The sequence below is a fragment of the Malaclemys terrapin genome, chromosome 7 (assembly GCF_027887155.1).
Source record: "Malaclemys terrapin pileata isolate rMalTer1 chromosome 7, rMalTer1.hap1, whole genome shotgun sequence".
NCBI lineage: Eukaryota > Metazoa > Chordata > Testudines > Emydidae > Malaclemys > Malaclemys terrapin.
Genome location: NC_071511.1, coordinates 76,273,922 through 76,296,621, shown reverse-complemented (window position 1 = coordinate 76,296,621; position 22,700 = coordinate 76,273,922). Strand labels below are relative to the sequence as shown.

The 22,700-nt window shown below is 41.1% G+C and overlaps 1 protein-coding gene across 4 annotated transcripts in view; it reads right to left on the bottom strand.

Annotated features, from left to right (window-relative positions):
• GRID1 (glutamate ionotropic receptor delta type subunit 1) overlaps positions 1-22,700 on the bottom strand; it is an 817,493-nt gene that overhangs the window by 40,895 nt on the left and 753,898 nt on the right. The window lies entirely within an intron of this gene.

The following is a 22,700-nucleotide window of genomic DNA, read 5'->3' as shown; positions in this document are numbered from 1 at the left end:
TCTCTACCTAGGCTGGGAGGCGCACTCCCAGCTGCAGTAGAAACATACCCTTAAACATAACATCTTAATCCACTCTGGGTCACTCACTTTCCAGCCATGCAGAATATAATTTATATCCTTTTAAGGTCCCTTTTCACTGCCAGACAGGTGTAAAGCAACATTCAGGTCAGTGAGAATTAGGCCCACTATATGTAAAATATCCATACTATCCACTCAATTTACATTAGAGCAGGGACCATTCTACCTGTGCTTTATAAGCACTTGTCACAAGGTTCAGAGTGCAATCCAGACCAGTAAGGGGTTGTGTCACCACTTGTCCTGCAACCCAGGGTGCCTTATAGTTAAGGCTACGATTTAGTCACAGGTATTTTTGTAAAACTCACCGACAGGTCATGGGCAATAAACAAAAATTCCCGGTCGTGACCGGTCCATAAATTATATTATAAACACCCCTGACTGAATCTTAAGGGGGTCACTGCTGTGAGGGGGGAGGCACACGGGGGGCACTTCTGAGGTGGGTGTCTGGAGGGATTGCTGCTGGGGTAGGGGGAGAGCCAGGGAGCCGCTGCTGGGGGGATAACCTGGGGAGCTGCTGATGGGGGGAGCCCGGGGCCACCCGAAAAGCAGCTGGTCCGGCTGGCCCCAGAGCCGCTCCAGCAGCGGCTGGTGCCCCAGCGGCTAGATACAGAGCCGCTCCAGCAGCAGCTGCTTAGGCAGTCCTGGAGTCAGCCACACTTGCTCCTGCAGAAGTCACAGAGGTCGCAGAAAGTCACTGAATCCGTGACTTCCATGACCTCCATGACAAACACAAAGCCCTACTTATAGTGCTTTGCTGCTGGAGGTCTTAGCCTGGGATGCTCACAGCCAGCCTACAAACATATGGGTCACACATTGAGCGTCTGTGTGCTAGATAGCCTGTACCAGCAGCCTGTTTACAGCCCCACTCTGGCTTCCACCAGTCTTGGCTACAACCAGCAAGGTGACCCCAACATGATCCTAGTGCAGAGTTTTCCCAAAACCATGTGCTCTGCAATGTCCAACCCTCTCCTGGATAGCACAGAGAAATAATAAGGTTTGTTTTTTTTCCTTTAAAGAGAACAAAGGACATCATAGAATATTAACTGGGGTAGATACACTCTTCCCCTCAAACACAGTTCTGCGTTGTTTTATAGTAAACATAAAATATATTTATTAACAATAGGACAGAGGTTGAGTGATGCCAAGTAAAAGAAACAGAAGCAGAGACGGTTACAAGCAAATAAAAGTGAAAACACATTTTTAAAAGTCTAAATCTTAATCTAGCAAGGTACAGGTTTTGCTCAAGGGGGTTTCTCTCATCAATCCACCTTCTTCTCAGCCAAGGATGACTTTCCTTCTGTCAGAATCCCAAAATAAACTTAGTGTCCATAGTACCTCTGGCTACAGACAGCGTGATGGGGTCCATCATACCCACATCTGGTTGTCTGCCAGCCCCTGATCAGGCAAACCCTTGTGTCATTCCTCCTGGGTTCCATGGGTGTGACTTGTCCCTCCTCTTCTATCTGAGCTGCCTGTGTTTCTCCTGGTCAGCAAACTTCCACTACTTCAGCTCTGCTTCCTCACTAACACGTGGACTCCAGCTCTGCCCACCTCTCCTCCACTAGCAGCTTTTTCCACTGTATCCTCCACAGCTCTGGAGGCCATTGCTGCTGCTGCTTCTGGATCATATGGGGAACCATCTGCTTGGTCTCCTGCATGTTCTGTAGGAGAAAAAGGGACTCTTCTTCTTGCCACCTGGTTTGGTCTCTAGCTCCAATTTCTTCTGATTCACTGCTGACAGACCTCACTATGCACTCAGCTTTTCTAACTTCTTGGTGAGCTTAGCACCTGCTCCTTTGCTCCGCCTGCCTTTTCTGCTTATTACTCATCTTTCCTTTCCTTTCTTCTATTTCCAGAATAAACAGAACACAATCAAGCTGTAGCCTCTCTTTGACTGTGCCCTTTCACTTGTGAATCACTTAAACCTATTTCACCAATACTTAAACTGTAAACCTTAGTTAAATTAACAAGCTGTGTGTAAATCCTTTTTAGATTACACCAATTTCATGAGGCTCAGGGGTGCAATCCAGACCATTAAGAGGTTGTGTCACCACTTGCCCTGCAATCACTTTGCTGCTGGAGCTCCCAGCCTGGGATGCTCCCAGCCAGCCTACAAGCACACAGGTCTCACCTGGAGTATCTGTGTGCTAGACCGTCCTGGTTCAGCAGCTCTGACCCCAGCAGCCTGTCTACAGCCCTACTCTGGCTTCCACAGCCTTGGCTACAACAAGCAAGGTGACTCCAACACACTCCCTGTCCAAAATTTCCCCAAAACCATGTGCCTGGAATTTTCCAGCCTCACCAGGATAGAGAAATAATAGGGTTCATTGCTCCTTTAAAGAGACAAAAGCCCATTGTGACAGTGTACCCCATAAGGCTTTATGGGGGGGGGTTCCTATAAATGTGTGTATGATATAACTGGAATAGGGTTTTGCTACATATGCCATGTAACATATCTATGTAAGGGTTATGATCTACTGGTTATGTTCATCCTAGTTGTATGCAGGCACCATTTGTGTGTTCCAAGTTATGTATACTTGCTTGATTTCTAAGTAAGCTTTGTGAGGCATTTGGTCAGCTTCTTTAGGAAGGAATTTGCAAGGTTAAGTACCCAGTCAGGAAGCATTTGGGGAACAATGCATCTTGGAATGCTCCAATCCACATAAGAAGTCTTCCTGGAGACATACAAGATACCATGTGGATAATAGCTTCTGCCTGTAAAGACTGTGAGTCATGCATGGACATGTGACTTGCCCAGGTGACTCCAGAACTCCATTTTGTAGCTGGATTTTGCATAGGAGTGAGGAGGGGGGTTTCCACCCACAAGAGAAAGTCTATTTAAACCCATGGGAGATCCCTCCATTTTGTCTTCAGCTGGCTAAAGAGAGAGCCTCCCCACCCCCCAGGATAATTGGAAGAAACTGGAACAAAGGGGTGTGAGTGATTGCTGGACCCAGGCTAAAAGGAGATTAGCCTGTAAAAGGAAGCATTCTGGAACTGGTGAAGATCTTATCTGTATTCAGTGTTTGATTAGACACAGATTTGCGCATTTTATTTTATTTTGCTTGGTGACTTACTTTGTTCAGTCTGTTACTACTTGGAACCACTTAAATCCTACTTTCTGTATTTAATAAAATCACTTTTTACTTATTAATTAACTCAGAGTATGTATTAATACCTGGGGGAGCAAACAACTGTGCATATCTCTCTATCAGTGTTATAGAGGGCAAACAATTTATGAGTTTACCCTGTATAAGCTTTATACAGGGTAAAACAGATTTATTCAGGTTTAGACCCCATTGGGAGTTGGGCATCAGAGTGCTAAAGACAAGCACACTTCTGTGAGCTGTTTTCAGGTAAACCTGCAGCTTTAGGGCAAGTAATTCAGACCCTGGGTCTTTGTTGGAGCAGATGGGAATGTCTGGCTCAGCAAGACAGGGTGCTAGAGTCCTGAGCTAGCAGGAAAACAGGAGCAGAGGTAGTTTTGGCGCATCAGGTGACAGCTCCCAGGGAGTTTCTATGATCCAACCCATCACATTACAGCTTATTAACTTAATTATGGTAAGTACACCCTTCCCTGAAAACACAGCACTAAGTTGGTTTATAGTAAAAACAAAACAAATGTATTAACAACAGGACATAGGCTGAGTGATACCCAGTAAAATAAACAGAAGCAAAGATGTTAAAAACAAATAAAAGTGAAAAAAATGCTTCTTAAAGTCTAAATCTCAACTCAGCATGGTACAGATTTGGTCAAGATGGTTTCTCTCACCAATCACTATTCCCAGCCATGGCTGACTTTCCCTCAGTCAGGACCTTCCACAGAAGAACAAGATGCTGGCTTCCCTTGTCTTCCTAGGTGAAAGATCTTTGCCTAAGCAGGTTTCTCATCTACATTCAGTTTCCAGAGACTTCAACCCCTCCTTGTTTGAAGGACCCATCTTTCTCAGCTTGCAAGAGCTTTAATCTCTTGTGTCTGTCTAGTGATGGATGCCAAAGACAGCTTCTGTCTTTGCTTATGTCTTCCAAAGTTCAATGACCTTGTTTCAAGAGGCAGGATGACCTCATGCTGTATCCCTTCCTGTGGGCTTCCCATCCCTCTGCTGCTGTCTATGTAAATGCTGCTTCCCATTTTTTAGTCATTTTGCTTAACTTCTTTGGAGACAGGTAGATAGCTGCCTTTCCTCGTGATGGGGGAAAGCCTGTTTAACCCTTTGTTTGGTCTCTCAGACTGGAAAGCATAATATCAGTGAGTATTCATAATTCCTCATATAGTATTAATACATATATTTCACAATGCTATTAATTACCAGTGTTATAGGTTTTCATAAAAGACCTCACTCAATAAACTTTTATAATACAGTAATATTGTAGAAATCAGTAGAGTTAATTGCTTATCACTTGAGGTTCAGCTCCTCTGTCTTTATAGACCAGTAAACTTTTGGAATGTATTCTTTGAAAAGTAAAATCTAGCTCAAGCTTCTGTCTTCTGCCAAGTTTAGATGCCATGCTATCTCCTCCTTCAATTGTTAGCTCGATTTACCTAATATTAAATGGACCTTCACTGTCTCTGTCTGATGACTGAGGGTCTGGCTAAAGAATCTTGCCTGCATGCTCGGGGTTCTACTGATCGCCATATTTGGGGTCGGGAAGGAATTTTCCTCCGGGGTAGACTGGCAGAGGCCCTGGAGGTTTTTCGCCTTCCTCCGCAGCATGGGGCGGGGGTCGCTAGCTGGAGGATTCTCTGTGACTTGAAGTCCTTAAATCACAGGATTTGGGGACTTCAACAGCAGAGTCAAGGGAAAGGGTTGGGACGGCTTTGTGGCCTGCATCATGCGGGAGGTCAGACTAGATGATCATAATGGTCCCTTCTGACCTTAAAGTCTATGAGTCTATGTCCAGGCTGGTCAGAGAAGCAAAAACATATTCCTTTGTCTAGGGAAGATCTGTTTCCCATATCTCTGCGCTAAAATACATTTTAGTCATCATTCTAGCATATATAATACGTACTACATGCATACATCACACAAAAATCAGTTTTCCAATAACATATTACATGACCTGTTTAACTAGAGATTATAACCATAGTGTGTAGTGATACACAGAATTGGTCAGGCCAGCTGAAACTCATGCCTTGATACCAATGAGCCCCTTGCCCTCCAGCATTGGGATGCTCTTAGGGTCACACCTTCCCATTTACAAAACTGCAGGAGGGTTAGCCACTGGCTGACCCAGCGACAGCAGGTCAGATCCCTCTTTCCTGGACAAGGCATCTGCCACCATAATTTTGTTCCCTTTATATGGAAGAAACCTGTTTTGTCACCTTTGTCTGTTGACAGTCTCCAGAACATAATATTAGAGCGTATCAATAATTTCACCTACACAGTTGTTAAAAACATTTTACAAGTGACCTTAATGACCCGTGTATTAGATTTAAAATGATATATTATATGACACCTTTTCAGGAAATATAATGGCACCAAGTGTATGAGGTGTAGTGAGTATGTCAGGCCTGACAAGCATCGGTATAGTTGACACAGACTAATGAACCCCAAATGGGCCTCTGTGTCACAGCACTATTTATACCTTTTTTAACAACACACAACAAGGCACCCATCTGCTACTCTGGATGTCTTCGACATTTTTTAAAACCGTGACACTAAAACAAACAGCAAACTTCCAGCAAAAGTCTCTCCTCAACATAACCCAATAAGTGGGCCTTTCCCCATCAAATCTCCACCCCTGCTCCCCCGCAATCACTCCCACCAGCCTCCAATCTCTTAAGCAAAAAAGCTAGGCCTTGCAGTGTGCCTTAAAGATCAACAATTCCATGCAATTGCAAACCAACAGCTGAAGCTAGATCCATTGCTGAAGACCCCCGATAGGAAATGCTCTACTGCCACCTTCCTATCTGTCATATTGAGAGGGATCCACTATTCATACCTAGGATGCTATATACAGTAGTTGAAATAGTACATAATTCTAACAATGATAAGATCATATACACACAATGCTATATTGTATAGCTAGCCATGTAGGAAAAATGTTGTACAAGGCCACTACCTGCAAAGCTGTCTCCTCCAGAGTCCACATACAGCATTAGTGTATGGTCAGTGCTCGTTTTCATGGGTTATAGATGAAAGAAAACATACAATAATAAATTCAGTGAAGAGATCTTTCTAATTATTGTTCATTAATTATATCTAATTGCAGCAAGATGCTCTTTTGCTACAAGAGGTCTAAGGGTTGTTACTTTGTCATAATTTTCTTTTAATGAAAGTGGAGGTGGGGTATAAGCTTTTGCACACTTTTTATTTTTCTCATTGTAGTATAAAAATAAATAAATCTTTGATAAATGGGGAGCATCAGAATGAATTACATAGTTGAGCCTAATATGGAACCGCTCTAAATTATTGCATGGCCAGCCACTAGAAAATGAATAAATACCTGTCACAGAGTGCCAATCCACTGCTTTCATCCAGTATATTTTAAATGGTAATTTCCTCCTCTCTATTAGTATTTATTCAGTGTGTTTCTAGTGGTCAGACAAGGAGGAAATGTCTTCACAGGACATGAGAGCAGTTCCACTATTTGAATTTTAATCCAGTTTATTTTTTTAACATTATTCACTATTCTTTATTTCAGATCTGCAACTCTTTCTTACGAAGAGCAGCTTCATATTACCAGCCGCACTCTATGAGCCAGATGTCTTCAGAGCTATCCCAGTTTCCATCAGCTTATGATGTACGCCAGTAGTTCTGTCTAGGTTCTTATATTTTCTTCATCACAGCAGTGTTTAAACACCAATCACTTCCACTCCTTGATGTTTGATTTCTACAAATAGCCCTACTCCACCCCGGACACACACGTACCCACGCTTCAGTCTACTTGGATTTCCTTCAAACAGGTCCCTCCCTACAAGGCATCCATCATCTACCCCTACAAACTCTTCAAGCTCTTAAGCTCCTTCAAGCATTTTAAGTGGTTTAAGCTCATAAATTGCTTTAGGGACTTGTATCAATTTAAGCTGTTAAGTAGCTTTAAGTATGATAAGTTGTGAACAGCATGTGTGGACCTGGGATGAGTTTGGAGTTACACAAGAACCCCAAACCTGGTCTTATTTCAGTTGCTCTGTATTTAGGCAAGATATAATATTAACACCCTAACAGCTGCTGGTGAGTAAAGAGACTAATGTGCACAAAAAGAGTAAGAATATTAGTCTAGTCTTCTAGCATAATTATAACTCTAAACTGTATATTCTGGCCTGCCTAAATTGCCTCTGTAATTTCAGTTGGATAAGTTTGTCTTCAAAAACTATTCTAAACTATTATACATTACTGCTGGTCCTGTTAGGGCTTTTGTCAGCTCAACCATATGGACTTGGTTGCATTATAGTGATGAATTTTATGAATATATTATATTCACACACATATTCATACAGAACAGCTTTGACAAGTTTAGTTAATATTGCCTAACATTTTCCATTACAGATCCTTCCTTTCAGTTGCTTATAACTTTGGCATACTTCCACTGTTCAGGAATATTGTTTGAATGTTTGATCAGGCAAGAGTTAGGCCAAACTTAGGAACAAGGTTAATGAAAAATTGATAGTTTTACCAATATTACAACATTTATCTGGCCATTTTTAATAGCTCCACTGCCTCTGTTGTTTGGAATAGGATCTTGATATTTAGCATTCTACAGTCTTAAACTCAGAAAGTGCCTTTTTTTCCCCCATGAAAATGTCCAAATCTGTCCAAGCTATAATCCACTGAAAATCAACATTTGTACATGCATAGTACATTTTTTTCAGCATTTGTCCTTCAATTTTCTGAACATACCAGTGCACTAATTTCAATAGGACTAATGATGTACTTAAGTTTGTGTGCTTTGCTGAATCAGTGTGGCTTAAATGAATACATGATGTGGGTGGTATTAGTGGGGGAGATTCATGTTATGGATAAGGTCATCTTCTCTTGGATGGTATGAGTGAGAGAACCATCCATGATACAGACAAGCTAGTATTTGTGAAGGAACTACTCTTTCAAAATATAGACAACCAATATTCCAGAAATAGAATCTAACATCATTGAGAATAGCATTACAGTTTCTGCACTATGGTGGTTGAGTGTGAAATAAGGGAGATTGGGACAGATTTAGGGTATGTCTACATGGGAGTGTAAACCCAGGGTTAGTAAAACTCGAGTTAGCAGATCCTGTGTTTGTTAACCTAGGACTTGAGCATTGACACTCATTTATAACCCCAGGTTAGGAATTTTTGAACCCTGGGTTGCCACCAGGGGCTCCTGTATCTACCTTGCATTATGGGGGCTCAAGTCCAACCACCCATATACCAGACTTCCTAGGGCCCTCCCAAAATGTGGCCAGTCTAGCTCTTTGTTCATAATTCAGTGTGAGAACACTTGACTATCCACCAAACTTGACTGTCCAGAGGACAAAGAAAGTTGGCCTGTGGAATTGTGGCTGACTCCAAGAGAACAACTCCAGTGGGGCTGTGTCTACACAGCAAAGTGATAGGCCTTGAAGCCAGAACATAGCTTGACTCTGGCTCAGGCCCTCCATCCCCATGGGGTCATGGGACTGAGCCCTGGGTCAGTGTGATTTGTGTGTAAATGGAAGAGAAGTTAGGCTTGAGCCAGAGTGCAATCCCTGGTCTTATAGTGCAGTGTAAATATACCCATGGTTTCCTTCCTTCCTTCCTCCTACAAGTTTTCTGAAGAGTCAAACAAAATTGTGTGAATATACCTAGCCTTTCCTGATGTTTTCTGATAGTGCTGCATACTTGTGTGTTTTCTTGATGTAGTCTGTAAATATCATTATAATTAAACCATTTGCTTTATTTATAAGTAGAAAATGGATGGCTACTTTAAAATCAAGAGGTTAGTTGTGGACCATAAGATTTGCCTTTGAAGCACATATTTCACACTACAGGAAAGGAGAGGAAGGGTTGGGAAGCAGCCTCTAATAACAAATAGTCTCTAGTGTCAGTGCATTAGTGCAAAATATACAAGGTGAAATCATGGTCCATTGAAGTCAAAGGCAAGCTCACAGTATTCATCCAGATCTAAGCAAAACATGTAAGGAGCTTTGTACCAAAACATATGTAGCATAATAGGGATCCCAATGCAATTCAACCAGCTGAAAAAAAATCTTTTCATAATTTTATTTATAGAATTAATAGGTTTTACAAATCACATCATCCTCCCCAGCCCGTGGTGTCATTACAATGTAGTAAAATGAGTTTGGAACATTTCCCACTACTCCTATAGCTCCATAATGGAATATTCCATCAGAGAATGGATCTCTGCTCCTTTATTCAAAATGGGGGTAGAGATGGCAGTCACTTCTATGGCAGTGGTCTCCACCTCCTAGGGAGGTGATTCTGTGGGTCTGGAATCGATCTGAAAGGAGTAGCAGAGGAACCAAGCATGGTGTGAGGGAGAAGTAGATCACAGGTAGTGCCATAGGGACATATATATTTTCCCTTTTGGCTCACAGAGATTCTCTGGAAGCAACAATACAGACTAGGCTGGCTGTCTTTTCTGCACTGCTCCATTTAGTGGACCCTGAGAACAGCCATGGCCAAGGCAAGTCCTTGGTAGCAGTTTCATTGGAACCACGTTGCCAGAGAGCCAGTAGAGTACTGAAGGACACAGCCAATATAGATAACGCTGGCTTTCTACCAATCCCTCAGCATCTACCAAGTTTGTGAGCCGGTCCTGTGGCATAACCTGCAAGGAGACGGGAGGGTGAGATAATAACTCTACCCGTTTCCCAAATGGCATAATTAGGTAAGAATTACCTCCAAAATGAACATTCTAATGAAGACTTCCTCTCCTATAGATGCCCTGCATGTAGGCCATGGTATTTACCAAACAAATATTTATTGCTAAATAAAGTAAAGAGTCCCTTGCATGAAATGTGTACTCTGTAACCTGAAGTGATGCTGAATATTCTCTTTGCAGCAGAAGAAAGAGGCCTACAGATTGTTAAGACTTGGATGATGCAAACGTAAGCTGTTATCACCCTATGCTTTGTATGATGAATTAATAGCCAGCACAGTGCAGCTTTCCCAGTACTTTCTCATAGCCTTTTATTTTAAACTTTAAAAACTAATCCCTGTTTGCTCAAATACCAGGCAATAAATTTTCCACTCCTAGTGAAAATCATGTTGCTCTAATCAAATTTTAGATTCTGATCAGATCTCAGGCTTGTTTCGTTCTTTAATGCCAGCTGCTGTCACCACTCAGATTGTGTTTCCTTTTGCAAATAGCCATTAGTTGAACTCAGCTTCCTTAGTTGTCCACATTATATCTCACCACTCCAATGAGAAAGGTCCCATGCACTTAATACTGGAAAATATTTGCAACAAAAATCTACAGAAAAGCAGGATGGCCCCATTAACTGTATTGTCAAAGTTACTGGATCTCATAATCCATTAAGGGACTGCCTGTTAAGTGTGATTAAAATTAAAGTCAGTCAAGCAGCAAGAGACAACGTACTTTATTTACAATTATAAGACCAGAATTTTTAATTTGTAGATAAACATACCCATTATGTAGATATTAGGCAAGTATGCTGTAACCAATTGTTTTAAGTAGACGTCTTTTTTGTTAATCAAAACAAAAATGTGTCTCAATCATTTCATAGTATTATAGAATATCAGGATTGGAAGGGACCTCAGGAGGTCATCTAGTCAACCCCCTGCTCAAAGCAGGACCAACCCAAACAGATTTTTGCCCCAGATCCCTAAATGGCCCCCTCAAGGATTGAACTCACAACCCTGGGGTTAGCAGGCCAATGCTCAAACCACTGAGCTATCCCTCCCCTTTAGAACTGGTATGTTTTAGAACTCTATTATTGGCTAAAAACATATTTAGCATATACTCTCACCCACTAGTTAGTATATAATTTTGTCATGTAATGTACATTACAATGGTGTTGCAATTGTTTGACATCAATTTAAAGATACAGAAAGATACAGTTGTGTTAGTAATTAACAGAATTAAAAAAAAAAAAAAAAAAAAAAAGTCCTGGAGCGTATCATGACCAGGAACAAATATTTGTGTCCTAGAATGAACATTTCTGAAGTTTCTATACTAGCATTTATAATTGTTTTATGCCAGGTCTACACTAAAAACTTTTGCCAGTAGAACAATGTAGTTAGTGTTGTGGGTTTTTTTATGACGTTTTTATACCGGCATACCTTCGTAACATTCATTCAGCTTATATTAAACAAGCAAGTACATGGTTTTACCCATGTCGCTTATTTCTCGCAGGGAACTGGTACACCTCTACCCTGATATAACACTGTCCTTGGGAGCCAAAATTTTTTACCGCATTATAGGTGAAACTGCGTTATATCGAACTTGCTTTGATCCACCGAAGTGCGCGGCCCCGCCCCGCCGGAGCACTGCTTTACCGCGTTATATCCAAATTTGTGTTATATCCGGTCGCGTTATATTGGGGTAGAGGTGTATAAGCTTTACTGCCAAAAGCACTCATTTGGTGGTTTAAGCTGCTGAAACACTAGCACAGACCTGGACCTAGATAACTATAGTTAATTGGTGATCAGCAACACAAACAGAAACTATAGACTGGGCCTCAGCTTCAGGGAGGGAGAACTAAAACTCGAGCTACAGCTTCATGTAACATCACTATGTAGGTCCTCCAAAGATCTGGGTGAGGTCTTCCAACAAGAGAGAAATGAGAACCTAATATTTCTCATGTGAAAAACAACCAGTTTTGTTTTGTTTCTTTAACACAGATATGGCTTTTGCACAAAGGAAAGTTAGCGTAAAAGGCAAAAATATTTCTTCTTTGTTTTTGTTTTTTTTCCTTTGTAGTTCACTTTTTAGAAGGCTTGGAGAAAGCTGCATGTCTGGATGCTAGTGTGTAAATTCTATTACTGTAAACAAGTTAGGTAGTTATCAGTGTGATGTCATATCAAAAGTAATCGGAAGTCATGTCACAGCAATCAATATGGCATTTTATCTCGACTGCAGCCTCACGGGATAACCACAGACAATAATGGAAATGCTGACAGATCCTTAATTTAGAACTGCACTGTTATTAGCATTCACTTCTGCAAATGCTCTGTACTGTAGAACTGAGGATTTTTACAGTACAATGCTTTTATGGAGAATTTTACTACAGCAGTTACTGAATTTACAATATTGTTTGGAAATGCTGAAATACACACATTTTTAGTTCCTGTGTGTGCGCATCAGCATATACAATGCCCCCAAATAGTATTAATTAATAAGTTAAAGTTGAGAAATCAAACAGTCAAGAGTCAGATTTAAAAAAATATATATGTGCACTACCCAGCCTTAATTCTACCACCTTGTGAATGTACCTTAAAATATGGTCTCTGTTCAAATATCACTAAATATTAGTTGCCAAATAATACAAGTTAGAGGTCTGCTCTCTTAAGTGGAATTCACACATGTTGTTAACTTATGCTATACAATATCTGCATACTTTGAGATTTTCTAGAGATCGTTAAATACATTTACTACTTATCCAGTTTGAGCAAGGACATTGCTAAGCTATGCTTTTACCCCAAAGAAGCCAATAAGGGAAGCTTTTAGCTCAGGGCACCACACTAAGCTTCTAGTTCAATGGTGCAGCTAAGCTTTTAGCTGAAGGGCGCCACTAAGATGAAGTGCTGCTGAGTGCATGCAATGTTCTAAGCCATTCTTCTTAAATAGAGGCTCAGAAAAAGAACGAAAATGTATACTACATATTCCAAATTCACAATTTAAAACATTCCTAACTTTTAACCTTCTTAGAAGCTTTTCTTCAAACTTGGCTCAAATGCTGGAGCTCTCTGACACCTATGAAATTAGATCAGTTTGAGGCTTCTAGCTACAGCTATTTTTGAATTATGTGAGTGCTAAATTTTTGATCAGAATGTAGGGGGCAAACATGTATTTTTACACCAGAAAAAGGAAAATGGAGGAATTGTAAGTAAAAAAATCAAATAGCTGAATTGATTTTGCCTTCCTTCTGAAAACAAGCCCCCCCCGCCAAAAACAAAACAAAACAAAACTATGGATTGAAACCAAGCATGATTAATCTGATCCCTAAAGAAATTCTTTGAGAAAGTGATCAGCAGTAAGCAGAGGAGGGTTAGAAGGGAATTCTGAATCCAACTTCAACTATATAAGACTGTTCATGTTTCAAAATGTATAAAACAGTTAAATTAAAACGGACTGTTAAATTCAAATGGACAGAGACAGAATGATGGCTTCAGGGTACAAATGAAGGCTCTTCTCTGTCTGAGGTCAAGCCAGTCTTGATCACTTGGGAACCGGAGGTTTAATGTGTGCTCTGGACCACAGCCTGTGACTTGAATCCATGTCCTTACTGCCTGGTGAAGACTGGCAGAGAAGAGCTGGGTCCATTACTTTTGGAGATTGCCAGTGTTGTTCTCCTCTGCTCACATGCTTAAATTAGGCACATGCTCAGGTACCTTTCTTAATTGGAGCCAAAGGACACTAACCCCACTTATGAACCAGGTAGTCCCCCAAGCCCACAAGTTAACAACACAGACTAGGTAACAGCGAGTATTGTAAACCTTTTAAAACCAGCATTAAAACATACTAAGTTTGATGTGTTGAAAACATATTATGTAAGCACAATGAACTAACTGGACAATGTTATAAGAAAAATGTTCCATTGTTAAGGATGACCTATAACCATCACTTTGCCACCCATACATTTTAAAAGTTAATCCCCAAGAAGAAAAATCTTAATATCAGATTGCCCAGAAATTCACTATGTACTGTATAGGGATATTACTAAAATCCATGAGAACATGTTGTGTGATGTACTATAACATATTTTAATTTCAATGTCTACTTCGAAGCAATAATGCCAAAACTCTTTGAAGTTTGGTTGAAAAACCACTTGTTTTAATAGAGAGCATATTTCACTGAGATAGTCCTGATCTAGATACAAACATCCCCAAATTCTGGGAGGTTCAGATCAATAACTTTAGTTTGTGCCTAGCTCTAATTTAATTTAGGATTAAGGATCAGATAGATGACCTCTTAAATCATCCATCATTAGATTGCCAGTCCCTCTGCTATGACATTATAGAATTCTGCACTGTTCTATTTTACTGCAAATCAAAGTTATATTTAATTATCCTTGATTCTGGGCTTGATCTTCCAAAGTGCTGAGCAACAGGGTCCTGATCCAGCAAAGAACGTAAGCATATATTTAACTTCGAGAATTTAAGTGGCCCCATTGAAATCACATGCAGAATGTTCAGTTGGCAGCAACAAATCCTTCTCTAGTAGCTACACTGATCCATATTTTACATAAAATTTATGTTACTGGTTATAATCAGGGGGAGGGACTACAAAAAATTATCTAAATGACTCCCAGAAATCCTGGCAGACAAAGCCTCATGGGAGTTTTTACAGGAGAAGCCATACGCATTGGAGCTTGTAAGAAGTGATGCACTCTGTAGCATTGCAAATATCCAAATGGAACACAGAGATTTACTATAATTCCAAAAACCTCTGAATAAATATTTGTGAACTCTGCCAGTTTATGATCTTTTTGCAACATGATTTAATTTTCTCTGTGCTGTAATGAACAATGAGGGAAAATGTTTCCTTTCAGCTGATCAGGAGGAATTCTTCTAAATATTTGTATTTAAATTCTTCAACACAAAATACAGAGCAGAGGCTTCCTAAAACAGGTCTCCAGGAGTTGGTGAGCTACTCAGAGTGAGCAAGCTCCCTGACATAGTTAAAAGATCTGCAAATGCCCCAAAGTGTGGGAGAGTGGTGGGGACAATCCTTGCAGAAGGGACTCAAAGTTGGCAGGACCAGCTAGATTGGGGTGAAAGGAAGATAGCAGCTGGCTTCCCCTTCCCATTTGGCCTCTATGGAGGTACCAGACCCCCAAGTGGTTCTTCTCCCCTCTCCCCGACCCTGAGACATAGGCTGGGAGAGAAGCCTAATCTCTTGGGAGAAGTGGACACTCCAATAATGGCACCAGAGGCATTTGGAGGTACTAAAGCAGGAAAGGAGAGGACAGAGAAACCACCTCTTTCTGAACCAAGGGACCTCAGTGATATCAGAACCTCGACTCTTACATTTGAAATGTTGACATTTTGCTGTTTGATTAGACCAGTGAATCTTCAGGAACTCTCCCCCCACAACCATCCTCCCTATGAACAGCAACTCCTTCTCTTCTCTCCTTGCCCTTTTTGCTGCTGAGTGCTCCCCTCTTCAAGTCTCCTTCCTCAACTTCCTGTAGCTCTCTCCTTAGGGGAGAGGATGAAGAGCTGTGGGCAGAGAAGCATCTTGAATGGACCTTGGGCAATAGGGTAGTCAGCGTTCCCTGATGGCTGCCCAAAGGCGTATGTTCAGAAGATGAGGATAGGAAGTCAGCATAGCTGAAAGATAGGCTCCCTTATTGAATTACCCCATTTGGCAGCTGCATAGCTCCAAATGAATAAGCCTCATTGGCTCTATGGGCCAAGGGTTCAGCCTGTTCCTTCAAAACAATAATATTTTGCAGCTCCTCCTCTTCAGCCTGTAACATGTCCCTCTGCTCCTACTCATTATCAACACCCTCACTGACACCCTCCATGCCTGCCCACAACAATTTCAATGTCATCCTATTCATTAAGTCAATCTACCAGCATATCATCTTTAGCTGCAGCAGCATCTCTGTCAGGATCTATCCCCTACATCCCTGATAGCTTGGTCCCTCTTAGGGATTTTGAGTTCAATCTGGGTTTTAATGCCACAGTTCTTTGACATATAGAGTCAGAGTTGCCTGGTCAGGGGAAGGAACGTTATGAGGAAACTGTGCTGCCTCTGCCCTTAGCCCTCTTGCTGCCATGTTCTTGGGAATGTTGCCTCTATCAGAGCAATGCTTTCTGGGGTTTTGCATGACGTATCGCCTCTCATCCTGTTGCTGCAGTGATTGCTGCTCATAGACTCATAGACTTTAAAGTCAGAAGGGACCAGTATGATCATCTAGTCTGACCTCCCGCATGATGCAGGCCACAAAAGCTGACCCACCCCCTTTCCCTTGACTCAGCTGCTGAAGTCCCCAAATCCTGTGATTTTAGGACTTCAAGTCGCAGAGAATCCTCCAGCTAGCGACCCCCGCCCCATGCTGCGGAGGAAGGCGAAAAACCTCCAGGGCCTCTGCCAATCTACCCTGGAGGAAAATTCCTTCCCAACCCCAAATATGGCGATCAGTAGAACCCCAAGCATGCAGGCAAGATTCTCCAGCCAGACCCTCATTGACCATTGATACTATTTACCAGCGATGGCACGCTGTTGATTAATTGACTAAAATCATGTTTGCTGATCCTTGCCATTTGCTTTGGAAGTTATTCTGAAACAGACCTATATGTGGGTAGGGAATTCATCCATGGCCTAACAGGGAACTCTGGCCTACAAAATAAAAACGACAACAATGCCTTCTACTTAGAGATGGAAACACTAGCAAGGCAGATGAACGCACTAGGTCAAACAGAGATGTAATGTAAGCCCGTTATACTCTACTAAAGTCAATGGAGCTGCAGCCACTGACACCAAGTGTGAATGTGGCTGAGTATCTAAAGAAAAAAATGACATGGGCTTCCACTGCTGATATGGGCTTCTCATCATCAGTGAAGCAGGAGCAGGCTCTACGAGTGGTTTAAACTAACAGAGATCTTTGTCCTGCTATGATATGATAAGATCTTTCTACTTAGAAATGGAATTTATTTTATTATTTTTTACAAAACTTGTCACCATGGCAACGAGTCGCTTTCCTTACGGGTAAAACAAAACATCAATTAACTCTCAGCAGGCAGTAACACTAAAACACCTACTTATCCTAACTGTCACTATATGGCACCTAAAAGCCCCAGTCAGGATTGGGGCCTCAGTGCACCAAACAGTACAAACAAAGAGCAAAATACAGTCCCTACCCCCAAAGAATTTAGAATCTAAAACCCTGATCCTTCTACACATGTGAGCAGTCCTACTGAACTCAATAGAACTATTCCTGCATGTAAAGCTAATCACATGCACAATGTTTAAAGGATCAGGGCCAAGAAAGTCAGGCAGAAATAGACAGACAAAAAGTATTAACTAAAGAACATACATACACCATATCAAAAGCACGGAACTTGTCAGAAACTCCCACCACTATTTAATGTCTCCAAAACAACCTTCGCCCCTTCCTGCATGATTTAGCCCAGATTAAAAATACAGAAAACAAGACAAATACAAACAAAAAATACCCTTAAAAGCCTCCATATGGGCTCACAGCAGTCAATGGGGCTCTGCCTTTGCAGAGATTATTGAAGGATCAGGGTCTAAATTAACATGAAAACATACTAACTATGCAACAAAAAGCTGAAACAAAATGATTAACTAAACACTAAGCTGCATAAATGGCCTATAATATTATTTATTATTGGTTCCTTAATGTTAATACTAGCTGCACATGCCGTAGCAACAAACTTTCCTTGGCTTTGGGCAGCGGCTGTATTTGAATAAGCCTTAACTGACAGGCACAGAAATCTGTCCTACACAGTCAAATGAAATATCACTTTCCCCTCACAGATGGAATTACTAATTGTGGTATTTTTGCCAAAGGGGAGACCTCCCCCGCCCCATCCCTCCTAAAAACAGCCTTCCTTTGATGCTTACTCATAATTTAGACAAAACAAGGCCTGATCTCCTTCCCATTAAATCAAAAGGGAGCGGGATTGAATTTGTGGTGATTCAGTGTGCAAACATTTATTTAAAAACCTATAATACCTGAAGGGTTGGCTTTTGAATATGGGAATTAGAGCTTGCCTAAGCACGGGCTTGCTCCTTGAGATCCCAGCCATTATGGCACTATCAATGCTCTTTATTACAATTATTTTTATTATTTTTTAACATTTATATTGTGATGGTACCTCAAGGCCACAGTTGTGTTGGTCCCCACTATGGCAGGTGGTGTGCAGACAGATAATAAATGACAGTCCCTGCCCAAAGATATTACAATCTAGAAGAGAGCGTACAGTTTACATAAGGTAGACTCTGCCAGACAGAAACCCATGGGATCTTTTATAGTAACCCCAATTCACATCCCAACCAATGGTCCAATCCTGCATTTTGTGCATGGCTGGATTACTGCATCTACAAGTCAGTGGTACTTGGCACAGGGGCAGAACTCTGCCCACAAGCAACAAATTGGAAAATCAGGGCCCAAGCCATTAAAATTCATCCTTTGAAGAGTCTCCCCTCTCCAGATAGAAAGCCAAATGTTTTGCTCAGTTACTACAAAAACCTCACATACTGGGAAGAAAAAAGTTCAAATGAAACACAGCTTATTCAAATGTTGTATGAGAATCTTGAACCAGGCAAGTTTCTTTTGGGTTAGAGCTACCAACATTTCATGTAGCACTGTATAACCAGCTGGTGCAAATAACTGGCAGAAGTCTTGACAGGGAAATCCCAAAAAGAGAACAGTAAGTACAGGAAGTTGCATCCAGGTAGTGTTGTGTCATTGTGGCAGCCGATTCTGCACTACAGCTATCCAAACGGCACAAGGAAAATTAACATCACTTCAAATACAACTGAATAAACATCTCCCACCACATGCTCTTTTATAATGCGATTCCCACCCCTCACTCCCCATGCACTGAAGAAAGTTTTGGGGAAATTGTTTCATTGCAATTGAATAACAAAAGTAGAACTGGTTAAAGATTTCCCAACAGAACAGTATTCTATCAGCAAATGCTGATTAGGGGAACTGGGACCCCTGAGCTCCAGCTGCCAGCCTTTTTGTCTGTTGGCTACCAGGAAGTTAGGTATCCCTGGGCTGACCAGCTCCCCAGGCACCTGGGTCACCTGGCTCTTCAGCCCCTCAGCTGTGAGCTACTTGGGGAGCTTGAGAGCCCAGAGAACATACTTCATTTTGGAAACACCAAAACGTTCCCACTGCTAGAAAGCTGCGGTGTTTCCAAAATAAAATACTGGAGAATTTCCATTCTTTGAAGAGTTTTTTGGCTTTTCATCATGATTTGGGATGGAAAAAAATTCCAAAACCTCACAATTTTGCACTGAACTGAATTTCTCTTTCCTGGCCAGCTCTGACCAAAGGTTTTGTCAGCATGAATATGGACAATGAATTGCTAAAAAAGTGATTACTTTGTTTGTGTGACTCTCTATTTGTAAACTAGAAGGAAGAGTCATCATCGTGCATTTCCACACCCAGACTCACAAACATATAGGCAGGGATATATACCACACATGTGGAAGTGATATCCATAAGCAAACGAGGGAAATATAGCATAGATAAAACTACTATAAAGTGAGTGCACAACTGGTTGGAAAACCATACTTAGAGAGTAGTTATTTCCTAAACAAATGTGCCCAGTTTACAAGGAAAAGAAAGCATAATTCCCACCCCTCCAAACTCACATTTGGATCTGAATCAAACTGGGATCTTCTCATCCACCATCACCAGGAATAACAGTTCTTCTGTAGACCAAATCAGGCCCTCAATCACACCAGTTGATCCCAATCATCTTCAAATTATGCACTCTAACCCCCAACCAGTGCCAGTGGTTTCCACTGGCTCAGTGCTTTCCACAGGTATATCTGATCAGCCTTCTAAATGGAATTTACAGCTCCACCTTGCTAGGGGCTGAGCATCCTGGTTCTGACCCGGCATAGCTCTTAAATGTGCACTTAACTTTAGGTAATAAGCAGTCCCATTAAAGTCAGAGAGACTACTCAAGCTGAAAGTTAAGCATGTATTTAAGAGTTCTGCAGGGATCAGGGCCAGAGTGCTCAGAACCTTTCAAGCCCTTAGTGAACAATTCTGCTGATACAGCACAAGGAGGACTGAAATCCAGCTTCTCCTCTCTCGGATCTTCTGGCTCTGCAAAGTAAACCAAGTCAGAGTAATCGAATTTTTGTCACTGAAGTAATCTCATCTGATGCTGAATATACACAGAATAGCTCAGTTGCAAAAAAGGCCACTTCTAAATGCTAATTTTTCAAAGTAGAACCACACTTTAACCACAAGGTCATTTTTCCCTCCTTCTTCCACCACAATGACAATTGCTTACTATTGGTATTTGCACTTGTTATTTATATTACAGTGTCACCTAGAAGCCCCACGTGAGATTAGGGCCACACTGTGGTAAGCATTTTTTAAAGGCTCTATTTTGATGCTGTATCGATAGCATAAAAAGAGCAGGGGGCAGTGGCAGATCAAGGCTAAGACTTTCAAAAACAGTAGCCTAAGGTTGGACTTCTAAATCTATATTTGTACTCCTAAATGACTGGACAGGCTTTCAGTACTAATCAATTGATAATTTTCACCTAAGGGCATGTCTTGAAGCCCATGGATCCAAATCCAAGGCTCAGAAAGAGCCCATGAGCATTTAAAGGGCAGATCCAAAGGACAGCTGCTGTCAACCCCCAAAATCTGACAGTGTTGAGCCCTACATCTGAACCTGGCCCAAGATCCACCCTTCATTTATCATTTGAGAAGGAATGAAATATAGAAAATGTAGGATCTACAATAGACAAAGCTGGCTGCAGTTTTTTTCTGAAAAACAAAGAGCAGATTTTTAAAGTTCCCATTGGATTATTAAAAAAACCTAACCCCACCTCCACTATGCCAATGGTTTTCAACCTTTTTTTAATTTGTGGATCCCTAAAACATTTCAAATGGCGGTACGGACCCCTTGGGAAATCTTAAACAGTCTATGGATCCCCAGGGGTCTGTGGACCACAGGTTGAAAACCATTATTCTATGGTAACAACCACCTTTCGCCGACCCCTGAGACATAGTATGTAGACCCCCAGGCGTCCGCAGACCACAGGTTTAAAACCATTGCTCTAGGCCATCATGCCTTCTATTTGAGCATCCCGAAGGGCTAATGTGTAAATTAAAGCAAGGAATCTACACTTCTTGCAATATTAATTAAAGTAAAAACTGCAGCTGTGTTTAACTACTACTCAGTCCCAACAGCAGGTTTCAGTCACTTTACCTAAATCAAACATATCATAAAGTTGGCATGAAAATCATATCGTCTGAACCGAACACATCTGGCGAATGACACATGCTTTCACTTATAATGAAAATAACAAACTACCTCGATTACTAATGCAGATGTGTTTTTAAACAGTTCACCGTACTGATTTCTTCTACCACTCACTTTGGAAAGCTAAAATCATCATGGAGATTAATAACTAAGATCAAGAAAACAACATGTTCATTCTTCTCTTCTGATATCAGAAGCATCTGATACTTCATTATGAAGTTGCAGCAGTGTGATTTTGTAATGAAAAATAATTGCTTTTTGTTCAGATTGTAAGCTCTTTGGGGAAGGGATCATCTTTTTGTTCTCTATTTGTACAGCTCCTAGCACAATGGGGCCCTGGACCATGACTAGGTTTCCTAGATGCTATGGTAATATAGATAATAATAAATATAAATAACACTAATTAAATAGCATCAAGAATGAGTACACCTGGTAGCTTGTTGCTAGATTGTGAGACTCCTACTAATGCTGAATAGTACAGTATACAACTATTATACCGTTATGCCATGAGTAGTTCCATCAAAGTCAGTGAGACTACTGGACTATGGCATCACTCAACTTTGTTGTGTGTGAGTTCACTGAAACGGACACAATCTAAAACTGGCTGCACTTGGAGCACTGCGGAGCCCCATGAATTTAGGATTTACTTGCTGCAGTGTAAATTGCGGCGTCGCCTGCATCAGTACCACTAATCTCATTGCCAAGGAGGACTGGAGAGGGATCCTTTTGAAGCTTACTTTGGCCCTGATGTCTGCCAGAGGGGTTGCCCCTCATGTACAATGAGCCATTATCATCGCTCTCCCTCTCTCTCAGTTTGAACACCAGTCTCACTTTATTTGTGGGCCTGATTTGGTATCACTGAAAGCTTTGTAGCAAAATCAACAGGCTGCTCCATGTGTTGATGATAATCATTCTTATTAGGCCAGACTAATCACGTTTCTTAGCTTGAAAATGTCATCACTTCCTTAGCTAGGAAACAGTTTTTTTTTGCCATTTAAATTGTTGTTCTCAATTTTTATTAGATGGATATACATAGTTATAAATCAATGAAAATAAGTCAGTGATTTATTTTCCTAGATTGACTCCAATATTTGTCCAGGGATGCAAATCCCCCTAACTGCATGAGATTATTAAGGTAGGTTTCACAACTGTACCAAAATGGCTTCTCTGGGATACTATTAATCTTCTCCTGTACACAGATGACACTGGAAACTCTCCTCTACCGAACAGCTGAAGGAGGTGCACACACAGAGAAAAAGAGGTTTTATTCAGCAAAGCCGCTGACTGCAGGAAATGATGATAACATATACCATCTTCCCATAATTAAGAGATTGTTCCTTCAAGGAAAGCTGTCCTCCATATTAGAAAATCATTTGTGATATGACAGTAATAACTCATTAAAGATGCCAGTGCAGGAAATGATTCTGTAGGCAAATAAATAAATAACTTCTCTCCCCCACCACCATTCCCCAAAAATAAATAAACTGATGAACAGTTTCAGTAGCATGTTAATTATCAA